Below are 17474 nucleotides of genomic sequence, written 5' to 3' on the forward strand. Positions count from 1 at the left end.
TGTTAACCTGTAAATAATTAGTGTTGGTTTTCAGTAGTTAGTTAGATAGACGGGGGGGTTCCCCCCAACCCCAGTTCCCTCCCCTCTTGGAGGCATGGGGCCACCCCCACGACTCCTGCCTAAAGTGTCTGGGGGAGGCGCATCAAACAGATGACTGCAAGATCTGCAAAGGATTCCGCCCGAGAACAAAGAAAGGAAGAGACTTCAGGCTCAAACAGCTTCTTATGGAGGCAGCCCTCCATCTCCAGCTGGCTCCGGGCAAGCAAGACTCAGCACCAAGCACCTCCATGTGGAGTGCTTTGGCCTCTGTTAGAGAAGCTACGACAGCGAGGAAGTACTCTAGGCATAGAGACCCTTAGCATGGTCACTCTCTAGCACCGAAGCCTGCAGTGGCCACACAGCACCGCTTGCACTCACCGTTGCCGCTTAAGCAGCACAAGAAGACAATTAGAAGGCGCTCACTCATGATGAGAGCTTGGCTTCGCTGTGGGCTCCGTGCTCAGGGTCCCAGTCATTGGACTTGGGTGCAGAGTCCTAGTACTCCAGGCACAGTCAGAGCGGCATCGCAATAGGCAGGAGGCGGGGATGATGCAGTGGCCTTTTTGAACCCCATGGGCATACCACCAGGCTCAGGGCACTTACTCCAGGAGCTCCCAGTCCGTAATCTCAGAAGGATGCGCCCCTTTATCACCCAGGACCGTCCCCCACTTCAAGGTTTCAGACCATGGTGCAGAGCCCCATGTGGGTCCCTACTCCATCACTCTCTCTGAGGCTGCTACTGGCGCCGAGCAGCACGACACTGAGCAGGATGCTTCCAGGGAGATGGAGGTACAGGAGAGCCTGGTACTGTCTTGGGCGACATCGTCATCCTCGCTGGATGAGGTGGTGGTGGGGTCTTCATCCTCTGGGCTGCCCCCCATTGATGATAAAGCGCCCCAGGAGCTGTTGCACAGAGTGGCTTATAACATGGGGCTACAGGCCGAGGAGTGTGGCATTACCACTCCTTTAAACTATTCAAGCCACTACAAAGGCCTTGTGGCAGACTCCTGCCTCCATTCCCCCTATAGCTAAGAGGGGAGAGAGAAAATATTTTGTCCCCTCTTGAATACTTGTTCACTCATCCACAGCTGGGTTGGTGGTCGTAGCGGCAGTGAATGAGAGAGACAGGGGCAGCAGGGCCCAGCTCCAAAACCTAAACACTCAAAGAAGTTGGACCTCTTTGGCAGGAAGGTGTACTCCACTGGGGAGCTCCAGCTTCGTATTGTTAACTAGCAAGCAATCCTCAGCAGATAAAATTTTAATTCATGGGGACTCCATGATGAAATTTAAGGAGATGATCCTGTCAGACTCTAGAGCGGAATTTGTAGCCATTGTCGAGGAGGGCAAGGCAGTGGTGTTGACTTATTTACAGGCCTCACTGGACGTGGCAGACTTGGCCACGCGAACCATGTCCTACGCCATAGCCTTGAGGAGGAGCTCATGGCTCCAGGTGTCAGGCCTTCCCCCAGAGGTCCAACAAACAGTTCATGATTTGCCCTTTGACAGCAAGTCATGAAGTTGTTTTTGGAGCAGACAAATTCCAAGCTCCATAGCCTAAAGGATTTGCAGGCAACTTGAAAACTGCACACCCTTGCCACCCAGTGGAAACATTTTAAGCCCCAAACCCCTCTGTCTTTCTACCCTCCCTAGCCTAGGCAGGACTTCTCCAGGAAGCGAAGCAGGAATGGTAGATGTAAGCTTCTTCATACACCACCCAATTAGGGCCAGGGGTCAGCCAGGCAGTCCTCAAGCTCTAAGCAAGCCTTTTTAAGGCATGCCCGGGGACAATGCACCAGTCCACTCACTGGATCCGTCACTCTGTTTTCTAAAGTTTGTCCCACATCTATTGTACTTGTACCCAGATAATCTACGATCTCTAGGTCCTTAGCACTGTAGAAGTGCGATATTCTCTCCAATTCTGCTCCTTATGCGGAGATTCAATTGCTCCTCACCACGGGAGCAGTGGAGGAGGTTCCTCAGGAGCTAGGGGGCAAGGGATTCTACTCCCGATATTTACTAATCCCCAAAGCCAAAGGGATCTCAGACCCATCCTCGACCTGCGAGGCTTCAACAGATTCTTGAAGAAGCTGAGGTTCCGCGTGGTCTCTTTGGCTGCCATCATCCCATTCCTGGATCCGGGAGACTGATACGCCGCCCTCGACACAAAATGTGCGTTCTTCCACATATCTAGAATTCCAGCCCACAGACGCTTTCTCAGGTTCATAGTGAACCACAACCATTACGAGTTTATGGTCCTCCCTTTTAGCTTGTCAGCACCCTCTCGAGTTTTTACCAGGTGCATGGCAATCGTAGTTTCCTTCCTGAGAAGAAGGCAGGTACAAGTCTTCCCGTACCTTGATGACTGATTGGTCAGGGGCCACTCCAAGGCCAAGCGGAGAAACATTTCAGTATGATAAGATCCACCTTTGACAAGCTGGGTCTCCTCCTGCCTTTTGTAATTGTTGTTTTTCGAGATGTGTTGCGCATGTCCGTTCAAAGACCCGCCCGCCTTCCCCTTTGTCGGAGTTTCCACACAAAGGAACTGAAGAGACAGTGGGTTGTCAGGGACCTATATAAAAGGCTAAGTTTTTGTCATGGTTACTTTTAGTAAAAGTCACGGACAGGTCATGGGCAATAAACAAAAATCCATGGAAGCTGTGACCTGACTGACTTTTTGCTGCTGTGGCTCCATGGTTTCCACTGCCACCATGGTGGCTGGGAGCTGTGGAATTTCCCACTTCGCTGATGGCAGCTGGAAGCTGCAGGGTGACCATATTTCCCAGAGAGAAAATTGGACACTCCCAGCTGTTTGCCAAAGGTATCCACCTCCTCCCGTGTGAGGCTGTCACCCATCGATGGAACCCTGAGGAGAGCCCTCTCAGTAGTCTGTCATCTGTTGCTGGAACCTTGCAGAGGGCCCCCTGTTGCCTGTCGCTGCTGTTGCCGAAACCCTGCCAGGGCCCTGCTGGCTGCCAGCTCCAGTCCCGCAGCCCCTTGGGCTGAAGCTGAGAATGTCAGAGTTTTCTGGAAGTCAAGGATTCCGTGACTTCCATGACCTCTGTGACATAAACATAACCTTACCTATATACGCCCCCATGAAGGCATGACTCCAGGGGGCTCCATAGCTGACCTGATGGGTACTTCTAGGGGAAAAATCTTCTAACTGTGCATGCGGCGCATGCATACCTACTTGGAATGGACATGAACAACACATCTCAAAGAACAACAGTTACGAGAAGGGAGGTAATCTTTTTTTCTCATGGCTCCTATAAAAGATATGTTTACTGAGCCAGAAACAACAGCCTAGAGAAATATACATATTGGGAATAAGGTGGGGAAAAAAATGTAGAAAATAAATTGTGGACATGCTTTAACTTCAGATACACGCTGTGCAATTTGAATTCAAATAAGACTGATTTGTAAAAACACTTTTAACCAACTCTAACTGAGTAGCAGACTTTGGCTGTATTCGGAGGATGGTGTTAATGTGTGAGAAGCCTACGTTGTCTCTAGAAACTTAAAAATTAAACTGCAGTTTAATAGTAATCATTAATGAGATTAGAGATCATTAGAAAGTTTCATGGGCCATGAGAGTACATAATTGCAAGGAATGAAAGCTAAATTAAATATCTCAGCTAATTAGGAACCTGTGTGTCAGCTGTAATTAAAACTGTCAGGGTACTTTTTACTTTTGAAATCCAAATTATTTTGTTATAAAAAAATAAATATATTTAAGTCAAGAAGAAAAAACTTGCAGAATCTTTGAGCCATAGTAAAATAAAACCACTTTCCACAACTAAAAAAAAATCAGGAGATATGAAAGAATGCTTTTACTTTATAGTGAGATTGGTATATCTGTTTTTTTCCTGTCTGATTAACTTGAAAGTTTTATTATTTCAGTGGATGGGGTGCGCCTCTTTGTGTCTAATGTTACTAGAAGATGTTTTGGCTCGTTGCATTTTGTAGATATGCCTTTAAAGTCTGGACAAATCAATAAGTGATTTTTAAAATGAAAAATACTGTGAAAATATCCTTTATAATATGACAAAAGGCTTTTCATGAGAAATATATGGATTTTATGATCTGAAGAGTCCTGTGTTTCCTGTGGGTTTTAGTGCAAACGGTCTAAGAAAATACTGTGTGAAATATTTGTGGAAGCATTCTTCATGAAATGTAACCCCTCTGGCTGTTAATTTCTTTTGATGTATGCCATGTATGTCCATGGAACCTAGATTTGATTTGAGAAAATCTTTTGATCACCTTTATGAAACAAAATGCAATGCCACTAGGGGACAGCAGAAGCTAATTTTCATTTTTGAAGTTTTACTGTATGCGTTTTTCTTTCAAAAACTGTAATTTTACACATTGTGTGGCATGTAGAGGACATGTGAGTATAAAAAATCCCATACAAAGGTTACTTAACTGATAAGTAGGATGGTAAGAAAAGGACTGTTTTACAGGAACTTTGATTTCATTTTCAAAAATAGTGGGGAAAAAAGACTGCTTTATGTGTTCCAGTTTATTCAGTGCATGGACACATTTCTGTGTTTAGTGCTTAGCACACTATTTCTACTAGCTGAGTTTAAATAAATTCACTTCTCCCCTACCTCCTTTACCAAAAAAGCCTGTAAAACCCTCACCTAAGTCTGGCTTTTCTGCACCAAGAGTTGTTTTTAAGGCATTAAATGTGAAATGGAGGACAGAGTAGAATAACTCATTCTGTAGGGATTCTAATAGTTGCAAGAGTAAGTCTGGAGCCTCGTGAGGCATGTGCACATAATGTAAAATACTTATATGAGACCTGATCCCGTGCCCCATGAAGTCATTGGGAGTCTTTCTGTTGGCCTCATGGGTTTTGGATACATCTCGGAGAGATTTGGTGTTGATGTCGATGGCTCTGGAAAAAGCCAACACGTCCTCTTTGTGGATATATTTGTGTGTACTGTATATCAAACTAACCTAACTATATATATTCTGCCTTGGTTTTGTTCACTCTCACTTGTATCCTGAAAATGTATCTTACATTAAAAATCATCCAAAATCTCCACTGTCCATTCTCTATTGGACAATATGATAATGGTAATCAATTTAGTCCCATTAATTAAAAAGTTTGGAGCTGCTGGATATACTTCACAGCATAATTGTTTTTAGGAAAAAATGATTGGATAATAGTTTCAGGCAGTCAGGAAATATATCCCTCTGGATAATGGTCACTGGGAAGCTGTGTAGTTAAGCCCCTCCTTGTTGTAACATTTTCTGCCCAAGTAAGTGTGACTAAACACTTAAGGTTTGGATAACTCAGGAAAGTGGTGTGTTTTTTTTGTTCCTCCCCCCCCCCCAATGTGAAAAATAATGTTGCCTTCAATCCAGAGATGGGATGTGTTTCTTGGGAATCTGAATAACCTTCATAGTCAAATTGTCAAGCTGGCAGCTCCTTGCATAATTAACTATTTATTAGGTTAAATCCTGTTTGAAGTACTTTTATTGATCTACTGTCGTGTTTAGTTCATATTACATTGCAGTCTTCGATTCATTGTCCTAACTTAAAAAAAAAACAAAACAGTTGCCAGCGAGGGTCACAAGAAATGCCCCTCCCCACTGCATATTTCACTCACAATTCATATTATTTAAATCTCTTTACAATTACATACTGAAGCCTAGCTACAGTTCTGACTTTGTCCTGCAGTTGCATCAACTTGGACTATGTTTTCCATTAGAATATTTTTCTAATGATGTTCTAACACACTAAAATATAAACTTGGCTATGGTCATAATTACCCACTGACACAATGCCACCCTGGAAAACTATAATAAAGAATAAATAAGCATATGCTTCAGTACAGTAGAATGGACACAACTGCTTTGGGAAATAGATTGCTTACTAACTAGGCTGGAGGACCCAGTGACCTTTATATTCAATTTATTGATAAGGTTGGTGTAAGCTGTAGCATACTCTTGCCCATTTTTTTTTTCCTCACTGAAGTGTGCCTGTTCATAAGAAAGAAGACTTTACTGTATAACTAGGTGAAGGGGGGATTATGATCTAGTGGCAGAAGTGGAAACCTGTTTGGATGATTCTTATAACAGAGATGTTGATATACAAAAGTACTTCTATACCTGGAAGAGAGGGAAGAGGATGTGATATGGTCTTAAAAAAAAATAAAAAATACATGTCCTCTGCCAGAAAGTTACAGCTTGATAAGTGTTTGCCAATAAAATCCTTCGGTTAATGATACAAGAACCAAACAACAAAGGAGAAGAGATCGTGAGCATCATGTGGAGACTATCAAGATTGGACTAGAGTTGGAACAAAAAATGTGTGGACTATATCTTGATGTGCAGGGTGTATAGACCCATTGGAAAAGCCCCCTCATCCTCTGAGTGCTGGCAGCTGCATGACAACAATTATCTATTTAGTTTAGGTAAGCAGCGGACACCACCAATTTGGTTGACTTAATATACCTTCTCTACAGAAACACATTTTGCATCATTTGAAAGCTTATTATGTCTGGATTAAGATGAGGTATGATGTCAATCATAGAAACAAGGGTAAGCAATGACACCATCAACAAGTTAAAATGCCCACTTAGTTTAATGACTGTGTATATTTCAAGACATAAAATTGGATTTCTTTATGCCCTTAAAGTATCACAATGATAATATAAAGGGTAAAACAAAATTTAATAATAAATTTGTACAGAGGGTATTGAATTGTAGTAACTCTGGTGACACTTCTAGTCAACATCATTATCATCATCATGTTCAACATGATCTCTGAGTGCATAGGTTACCACAGTTTTCATTGTATTGGCAGTTCTGTGCAGGGAGGATTGTTCTGACTACAGATGCAGTTAGCTGTGAGTGAACCCTACCGGTGCAAGCACAGAGAAGGTCTTGTGCAAGTTCAGATGCCATTGGGCCTTTGAAGAATATGGGAAGTAGTTGATCATTCACATTTTTCCGTCCATGTTGCAGTGCTGATCAGATAACTGGTCTACCTATGTGTGAAGACATGCAAATCTTTGTTTGCCAAGATGCTATTTTGACATGCTCTTGGGAGTTTGCCCTGTGACTTGTCCTTTTTGATGGCTAGATTGAGGCACAAGCAATTCAGGTCTCTGCGGGTCTCCTTTTCTTTCTTGCTGTGATCATACAGCACTGCTACCAACTTTCTTACTGCAGAAATTGTGGTTTATCCAGTACTCTGTCCCAATTTGGCAAGATCTCTGAAGCAGCATACTCCCTTTGGTTTGATAATGTTAAATAGATGTTTTTTCTCCATACCAAATAGGGATCTCACAGAGTAACAAGGAGCTGCAGTGCTGTTCTGCTGACACAGTGCTTCTTACTACTGGGCCTTCTTCAGGTGCAGGGATAATCAAAGGCTGGAGTGGCCTGTACGATGTCATGATTTTCTCTACCCAAAGTGATCAGTCCCAGAGTTTGTCTACCTTCCCTCTGATGGCTTGTTGACCTGAATGGTGAGGTTTCCTAGGAAGATTGATACATTTTATCATCTCCACTGCTAATGTAAAAACAGACAAGGATCTTATTCTTCTTGCAAGCAATTGCAGTAACATTCCCATTTTGGTACTTGGCTATTGCTCAGACAACTTGTCTTTTAAAATCTAAATCTTGATAGAGTGAAGTTTTATTTTAAAGCTCATCAAGGGCCGTTCTACACTACGAGGGGAAATCGATCTTAGATACGCAACTTCAGCTATGTGAATATCGTAGCTGAAGTCGAATATCTAAGATCGGATTACTCACTCGTCCTCACCACGCGGGATCCAATGTCCGCAGCGCCACATGTCGATTCTGCAACTCCGTTGGGGTTGGAGGAGTTCCGGAATCGATATAAGTGCGCTCGGGGATCGATATATCGCATCTAGATGAGACACGATATATCGATCTCCGAGCAATCGATTTTTAACCCACCACTACGGCGGGTAGTCTAGATGTAGCCCAAGATAGGACCCATTTACGTTTTTTTATACAAGGTCTGTATACCCACACTAGATACCTTTTACAATTCTGTTCCCTTTTCTGTGCTTTATTGCTACAAGTTGATGTCCTCATCACCACAGAATGTTGATACTTGTGATAATAGCCACCAAAAATCAGTGAGCTTCCCCTTCTATTTTTATCTGTTTTAACTGCTAATCGTATTTCATCAACATGGTTAAAACACAGACTCAGAGGCTTTAAGGCCAGAAGGGACCATCATGATCAAGTGACCGCCTGCCCATCGTAGGCAACAGAACCTCACCGACCCACTCCACTATCCACTGTAATAGACTTCTGACCTCTGGATGAGTTACTGAAGTCCTCACATCATGATTTAAAAACTTCCAGTTATAGAAAATCCACTATTTACACTAGTTTAAACCTAGGAGTGTCCTTAGCTGCAGAGGAAAACTAGAATTCTTTTATAAACTATGTAACTGAACCATGCTACAGTGATGGGCTGAGCAGGGCTGTAGAATGGTTTCAAAATATGGCTAGAATACAGCTAGATGATTAAGTCATGATTCTATGCTTCAGCTGGCAATAGTGGTAGTTGTAGCGATAGGTGAGCCTTAAGAATAGGAAGTGGTAGTGTACGGCTTCGGGCAGTAAGAGAGATATAAAACTTTTACCTCTAGTTACTGGTACAACTCTAGCTCAGGCTGGTATTGATCATGGTTTTACTATCTGGTGACAGGAGTTTGATCTCAGTCCAGTTCTCAGTAAACAGGGGTTCCTATCACAGACAGTGGCTCTACATTTGGCACTAACTGCCATCCCTTGATGGTCATAGCAGAAAAGTTAAAGACTTAGTGTACCATGGGCAATAATTATCCTCTCTCACTCAGAGGTGTGGTTCCTCAGGCTCATGGTGTAGGAAAATAGAACTGCTTCTCGACAAGCTTCTTTTGGTGCATAGAGGACATCCTCTTTCATGAGCACCAAACACTCGCTCACTCACTCTCTCAATCAAAAATAAAACAAAAAAACAGTAGCCAATATGAGACCTTCCTGACTCAGCCATTCCCTTCTGCCCCCTGTTCAGAGGCAGCTTCTTTCTGCATCATGTTTCCAGTAATCATAGAACAGTACAGAATTAGTGAAGTTCTCTGTTACCTTGCTGCTCTGGCTGTTAGTTTTGAGACTTGGTTGATGACGAGTAGGTATTCAGACACGCAGACTCATCTCATCCAGAATGAGTAACTAAGACAAATGTATACAAAAGTTACATAGATCTGGTTTTTGAAGACTTGCTGCAGCCAGAAGCAATTCATTTTTTTAAAATAAAGGTTAATAGTATCTTGTTGTGTACAAAGCAACAATCATAAAATCACAAAACTAAAGTGAGACCTACCCTGGGCTATGCAGATGATGCATGTGTTTACATCACTTTTTGAAATTATTTACCAGTTGGTACACAGATCAAGTAAATTTGATTTTATTTATTAAGAATGCCCTAGGTTTTAGTTGAAAATTCTATGTACAAAGCAGCTGTGTTGCTGAACAAATACCTCCATTGGTAAAGCACTAATATTTGGTCTGGTGATCCAAAACAACTGTTTGGCTTTGGTAAGGGTGTACAGACTGGAAGTAGCAGACTACATAAATATATGGAGATATACCTATCTCATAGAACTGGAAGGGACCCTGAAAGGTCATTGAGTCCAGCCCCCTGCCTTTGCTAGCAGGACCAAGTACTGATTTTTGCCCTAGCTCCCTAAGTGACCCCCTCAAGGACTGAACTCACAACCCTGGGTTTAGCAGGCCAATACTCAAACCACTGAGCTATCCCTCCCCCCCTTTCAGAAGAGGATGCTGTTTCTTTTCTTTAGAGAAGTACTAGTGATGACCTGGGGGAGGCTTTTTAAAAATTGGGGTTGACTTTTTTTTACTGCTTCATGATGTATTTTTATTTTCTTATTTATCTACCTTAATGTCAGAAATGCTTTCCTCTGGCTTTGCTGGAGAACTTCAGAAGGATAGATATTGGGATTGTTTGTACCAGTAGCTGAAGATCTACAGATAAGGTCTCCTTCCACTCCCCCCAAGTGTTGATTAAGTGTTGGAGTTAAATAGGCATTAATGGGAAAACAGAGTTTTAAACACTGATCAAATACCCGTTCTTTTCTCAATTGGGACAATTTTTAATCTCTTGAGAGGTCATTTCAGCAGTTAGCTATTTTCCAGTGTCTTCTAAGGTCTAGAATACACAAATTTCTAGCATAAAAAACAAGCATAAAAAACTTTTCCTGAAGGAGAAACTTTCAGGCCACCTTTATACATCATAAAAAACCAAAAAAAGCACAAGCTTTATTTTTGAATTTGCAGGGGACCTCTTAAGCCTAGTGATTGGTGCAGACCAGTAGTCTTCCATTAACATGTTTGTTGTTGTTTGAGGAGAAAATAGCTAATCTCTTCTTGAGAAGCAAGTCTATATTTGTCTAAATAAAGCTCCTTTACTGTTGGCTTGTCTTCTCAGCAACTAAACCACCATGAAAAATCTAAACAGATGCAAAATCTTCCAGATGGTGTTTCAAATCATTTATTTTTCAGTTTACCCAAACCTTTGACTCTTGTTTTCATGTTTTTGCAATGAGGAGGCACAGCAGCAGTGCCTGCCTGTCTGTTTTTCAGTTATTTCACAGTTTTTGGGCTAGTTTAATGCCAGCCTGCAATATAAGACAGTCCATCCAGGCTTTTCAAAGGCCAATAGAAATATTTTGTGTGTACTTAAACTTAAATAGGTGTAACGAAGCAGGGGAATTGCTTAAGTGAATGATTAGAACCTAGCAATAGTCATCAGATCTCTTTCAATCCCTTTGAATGTCTCAAGTCCCCCATGCTAAGAAGTATTTTTAATATTGCTTTTCTTCCTGGTAATAGGAAATAAACAAAACACAAACAAACAAAAAGGAAATTTCACTTGAAGACCTTCATATTCTTTGCCTAACTTAATGTGATTCTTTTCTTAGCTTTTAATACTATTCTCCTGCATGAAGGCTCTATAAGATTTAATTTAAACTTTGAAATAATCATAATGTATGGAGACCAAGTTTTAACACTTGATTTTAATAAAATTTCCACAGAGTGTGCTTTTCATCTTCTGTATATTTCTAGTTTCTGGAAAGGCAACTTATTCACTATACAGCATGTTTGGCGCTGCTGTTATTTGTAGCTTAAACATTATTATACACAAAAAAAACTGCATTAAAACGTTACTTTTGCAAAGTCAAGAACTCAAAAGTTAGGAAATACCAGAATTAAGGTAGTTACTGCAACTTCCTTATATCTTTGTCCCCTAGATTAAAGAGCCATCTACAATCAGAAATCTCTTCCCCATATAGGTACTTGTAGACTGTGATCAACTCCCCTTTTAACCTTCTCTTGGATAAATTTACTAGATTGTAGTCTCTCACTATAAAACACATTTTCCCGATATGAAATAATTCATATAGCTCTTTTTCTGTGTCCTTTCCAATTTTTGTTATACATATTTTGAAGTCAGGATGGGGGAACTGGACACAGTTTTCTAGTAATGTTCTCACCAGTGCTGCTCCTACTTGATTATACAGCCAAGGAGCATGTTCTCCCTCTTAGCTAGAACGTTGCATTGGGAGTGCATGTTCAGTTGTTGGATAAATAGCTGATCTTGAGCCATGACTTTGAAATTAACCATGTCCTTTTCAGAATCCATACAGCCTGTTATCTTGTAAGAGTGACCTACATTCTTTGTTCATAGATGTATGACCTTGTATTTGGCTGTTAAAATGCTTGTTGTTCAAATGGTCCCACTTTACCAAGCAATTTTGGTGGGTCTGTATAAATGACCTGCCCCCATCATTTTGCCATCCGCAACCTTTACCAGAAATGATTTTTCATTTTTCTTCCAGATCATTGATACAGATATTGAATAAGTCTTGAGCCAAGAACAAATTCCAGAACCCCTCTAGAAATGCCAACCGTTGGGTGTTCCTAATTTGCAAACTGTTTTGAGATCTATCAGTTAACAAATTTTGATTAATTTGATATGGCCTGCATTGATTTTGCATAGTGCTAATTTTGTTATCTGAAAGCAAATTGGGATGAAGTCAGATGCGTTGCAGAAATCTAAATATATTACTCCAACAGTTACTTTTGTCAAATCTAACTTGTAATCACAACAAAAAAGGATATCAAGCTTGTCTGACAAGATCAGTTTTCCATAAGCATGTTGGTTGGCATTAATTATGCTACTATCCTTTAAGTCCCAAGTTGATCTTTCTGTGATTTTTGTCTGGGATCAGTGTGAGACTAACTAGCCTATAGTTTCCTGGGACATCTTGTTTGCTATTCCTTCTACTCCAGTGGCCTCCTCCCCTACCTCAGCTGCCAGTCCCTTTCCACCACCTTCTGTTCCTCGCCCTTCTGCATTCCAGTCTGGCTGGTTCTACCTCCTCCTGCTTGGGTGCATTCAAAGCACCAGAATGTCTCCCAGTTCAGTTCCTGTACCCAATGCTGCAGCATCCTGTGGCTGCTTGGAGTATTTGCATGGAAAGTCCTTAGCCCCTACAGTTCTTGGCTGGATTATATGCACTACAGGTTGAATCTTCTGATAACTTAGCTGCCAAACTCTAAATCTCTACTGAGCATGTGCAAACACATTTCCAGAGGGTCTAAATTTGGATGAATTTTCACAGGAATGGCAAATGGCCCGTCCCTTACAAAGAGCTGCCACTTGAAAACTTAGTCTGTACTCCAGAGCATCTCAGTGAGCCTGTTGTAAGAATTTAAAATGGGCAAAACAACCTATTTTGCCCACATCTCATTCTGATCCATTTTTGCTGAAACTTTCCCCAAATTTTCAGCCTGAGGGAGATACCCAGCATAGAAAATCTGTACAAGCAAATCAAGGTTGACAAAATTATAAGCAACTGAACTCAGCGTGTTACAGTGGAAAGCGTTGGCCAACCTTAAGTATAGTCATTGCTACTTGTGTTGCTTATAACACTGTTTGCTTTGGGGTATTAAAGTTTGTAAACTATTTTGGGATGCAGCTTTTACTAAATGAAATACTGTATGTGCTTTCTTCTGAGAAATGTGAGCCCTCCACATCCCGTCTCAAGATTCATTAATGATTTTCATGTGATGCTCTTTTAGTGAGTCTGAGGATGTCCATTCATATCCACTTGGCTGCAAATTAAATGCTATCTTAGTAAAAGTTTTCCTTGAGTTCTCTTTATTCACTCTATCACCACTGTCTTCTTTACTCTAAACCAGTCATATATCTGGATGAAAACAACAAGATTCTCAACTACCAGAGGCGCTTCTAGATTAGAATTGAATGGGGCCCACTCCACAATATATTTATGTACCAACTGCCTCTCTTCCTCTCATTGACTGCTTTTCTTTCACCATCGGCTTTACTGCCTGATGCTTCATGGCTATTGACCTGAGCCCACAAAGCTTCATTCCAGAGGCTGGCTCAACCAGTTCTACTCACCCCACCTCCATTCTCTAGCCAACATTGGACTCCCTCTTTCACCGTTGTTGGAGTCCTCATAACTGAGAATCCCACATATCACCTTTTCATGTTCCAGTCTTCTTTTCCTATACATTTTTTCACTGGAAAGACAATCGGATCACATACTCCCTTTTTCTTAGGAGTCCCCTCACCCCATATATCTCTTTTCCTTAATTTATCATCCTCTTTTGGGCTCCTTGGAGAATAGGGGGCCAAGGTATAGCAGAGAATGAATCTGAGGAGAGGGGTCTTTGAAAGGGAGAGATACTGGGAAAAGAATTCATAGAGAAGAGTGAATATGTTTGAGGAGAGACCCAGTAGAGAATGTGATGGAGTGAGAGGAGGAATGAGGAATTGATGGGAGAGAGGAAGAAAAGTATATATGAAGATGATGAAGGGGAAAGGAGGCATAGATGTAGGAACAGAAGTGGTAAGAGTGAGCTAGAGGTAGAAGGAAAACTAGTGCACAGTATAGAAAAAATAGAGGGCAAATCAGCTACTCAACTATAGATGAAGAAATACTCCAGTATAGAAGGAGAAGAAAAATAAGGCAAAGAGGAATAAAGAAGAAAACACAGGACAGGTGATAACATGTTACATAGGTGATAAATGTGTTGATACACATCAGTTGAGAAATATTATAATAAAGTAAAATTTTGAAAAGGACAGGAATAAATGGGCTGCTGCTGGTGGCAGCAATTTACTTGTTTGCTTACGGGAGCTAATTACTTAAAGACATCACTGTGAGTAGCTCCACTCCTCTAGTGCTGCTTCACACAATGGCTTTGTTTTCCATCTTATTTGGCCATCACGCACTATTTTTCCTTGTTGGCCCCTATGTTGTCAGATGCTACCGGCGTGGTGCTCTGCTCTGTTCAGTGTTGATATCACTCGGCTGCGTACGTGTGTTCCCTCTGTATGCTGCCCCAGCTCTTTGAAGATAGCTGACACAGCAGATCCCTAGAGAACCCCCAATAACCGCAGAGTCTAGTAAGGTACGAAGGCACTTCGGCCAGGTTTATTGTCAAACGAAGCACAGTGATAGTTCCCTCTAGATTTTACTCTACAGTACATACTACGAGTATGTGCCCCGTGGCAATGGATGCAGCTCAGTCAGTGGCGTGACTTTCCACTGCCCCCTCGGCTGGACAAAGACACTGCCCCAGGGATGCATTCTTATACACAGGTACAAACAAGTTACATATCACTCCAGACGTATTGAGGTGCAACCCTTCTACGTAGCAAGGTACAACCCCTCTACATAGTAAGGTGCCACCTCTCACCTTGTACATATTGATTTGAACAAAACAACTCTATCCATCATATTACCATTTTGGCCCTGTCATTGGGATGGGTCAGCCTGTTCCTTGTTATCTGTGTGGAGTGTACAAGTATGCGAATGTTCTGATATCTGGTGTCCAATACCTTTTAGGTATGTCTCTTTTTGCAGCATCAGCCCTTTTCTTGCCAGCTTCTGTGAGCAGGGCCTGCCTCTGGCTCACAGCTTAACTGTGCTTTATGTTAGCAAAGTCTTGACCATTACTTTAGTTCAGGCCTTAGGCCTCATATTGGGCCTCTGATGCCAAGGTTTATATCTCAGGGCCTCCCCTTACTACACCCTATTTACTAGCATTCATGGGATTCTGTCCCAGTTCAATATATTTCTGAAATAAATCTGTAATGGGTTGTTCTTACCACCATAGTGGCCCTTTGTGCCTAGAGGTGGTGTTGCAAGGGGTCCTTTTCTCTGGAGCTATCTAGCGCCACTTCCTTGGCTCTGCGATGGCTTAACTCTGCATCTTCCAGGGCCTGGCCCTCCAGCCATCTCACATGAAAGTTCAACCCCCTTCTGGGATAACAAAAAGTCCAGTTAAGAGTCCAAACAAACAATTCTTCTGCCCCTCTTGGGCTACACTGAAGCTCTCCATACCTTCTATGTTACTTCCTCCCGGCAGGCTTCCTTGAGCATCTCGTTCATCCCTGTAGGCCTTACCTCAGGGCTTCCCACACAGGAGCCTAACCTGCTCCTGCGGCGTTCCTCCCCTGCTTCTTACACTGCTTCCCTTCCCCAGACATTGCTGCTTGTTGGGCCTATATCAGCGCTTCCTCCACATGAGCCTACCCTTCTCCCTGTGGGTCTTTTCCAGTCTGGCTTTTTCAGGTCCTTCCCAGAGAGAGAACTCCTCTGGCTCCTCTCTCTGGGCAGGGCTGACCGGGGGGAGAAGCCGGTCCAAATTACTGGGGCCTGGCTTCGTCGGTCCTGTTTAGCTGGTCCTCCCTTGCTGGGGAGCCCCAAAATTTTTTTCACCGGGGCTTGAACCCACTCTCAGCGGCCTTGGCTCTGGGGTCTCCGCACTCTGAGATGAGCTTTGTTTAAGTGGTCTTTTCCTGTTCTCTCATGGCTGAGGTCACTGTCTTAAGTTGCCATATCAGCATCTGCCAGGGGCTAGCTGGCAGGTGGCAGACAAGGCTGAGCCTGGCTTGCCTTAAATGACCAGCCAGCCTGTGACAATCTAATTGGACTGATGTGTATCTAATGGGGAATCTTGTACAGGGATTTCCCCAGTAATCTGCACCCTTGTTGCACTGTAGCTACTATGCTCAGTTGCTAAACTTGTTTGTTTTAGTTGAATTAAATATATTTAATGTTTGTTTCAGTGAAGGTAGATTTGGAAAATACAGGTGCTAGTTGATCACTATATCTCTTTTAGTGGGATTTGTAAGCACACTATTTATTTACTACAGTGATAGTTATTTCTTTCTCCATCTACTCCCATCCCTCTAATTAGCTATAAGATAGCAAACAACATAGGCTTCCTCCTTGGAGTAAGCCTAACAAGTAGGAGACATTAAGAATGAAGTGTAGGAGTTCTGAGCTTTCTGTCAAACATAAAGCTGGGTAATTACCAAATTGACTGCATCCCAAACACCTATTAAATATACTAAAGAGAGAGTCCTAGACCCAGTTTTCATACTGACAATCAGTCTCTGCTTTTATTGTTTGGCATCTAATATCTTTCAGTTCATTACTTTTTCAGGCTTTTCTTTCAATTATGCCTTGATGAATTGTCTAAATAGTCTTTTTTTGAGAGAGCAAATTAAAACTCCTATTTGGAAACAAGCTAGAGCAAGGGGTGTTAATCCTTTCCCACCTACTAGTCTCTTTCAGTAAGAATGAGATACATTTGGAGCACACAAGTGCATTCCCGTCATGATCATATGTCACAACTCCAGGATTAACTGCATCTCTGCCCCTTCAAGGACTCCCCTTTTAAGTCTCAAGCCTTCATCATCACTTCTCTGTGGGCTGGGGCCTGCATCCTTTTCTCTTCAGACCAGAGATTTGGGTTTCTTGCAGTTCCCTTGCAACTCACTGTGCTAATTCCCAGCAGGTCTGACTTTAGTCCAGGGCCCACAATTCTACTGTCTCCAAGGGGCTTTGAGAGTGTTTACCAGTGACCAGCCATCGTTCACAAAGCACAGTACTTTTACTTAGGACAAAAGTAGTACAGAGAATATATATATATATATATAAAAACAGGCAACAGTCTACACGTGGGCGACACCTGGTAAATTCAGCACATCTTCCACATGGAGACTGTAGTAGGTTTCCAGTCCTTCAGACCTTTCAAGCAGTTGCGAATTAATGTTATGAACGACCAGTGACTAAAAGCTGAAACAGATAACTGGATCCTATAACACTGTACGTCTGATAATCACAGAAATCCTTCCTGTGCAGAGAGGTATGGCCTAATGACATGAATCTGTGTCTGGAAGCCAGGCTCCCATGGGTTCTGTCCCTAGTTTTACCATTAACTCCATCTGCGATGTTGGCAAATCATGTCTCCTGGTCTGCCCATGTTTTCCCATTGCAGAATGAGGATAATTGCCTGCTACTTTGGGATGTTGTGAGGATCAAGGTTTGTTA

General features: G+C 42.3%; 1 protein-coding gene across 1 annotated transcript in view; it reads left to right on the forward strand.

Moving 5' to 3' along the window:
• The window catches only part of DDX10 (DEAD-box helicase 10), a 354057-nt gene that overhangs the window by 31411 nt on the left and 305172 nt on the right, over positions 1-17474 (forward strand). The gene's annotated exons all lie outside the window — the stretch shown is intronic.

Source organism: Gopherus evgoodei, chromosome 1 (genome assembly GCF_007399415.2).
Source record: "Gopherus evgoodei ecotype Sinaloan lineage chromosome 1, rGopEvg1_v1.p, whole genome shotgun sequence".
Lineage (NCBI taxonomy): Eukaryota > Metazoa > Chordata > Testudines > Testudinidae > Gopherus > Gopherus evgoodei.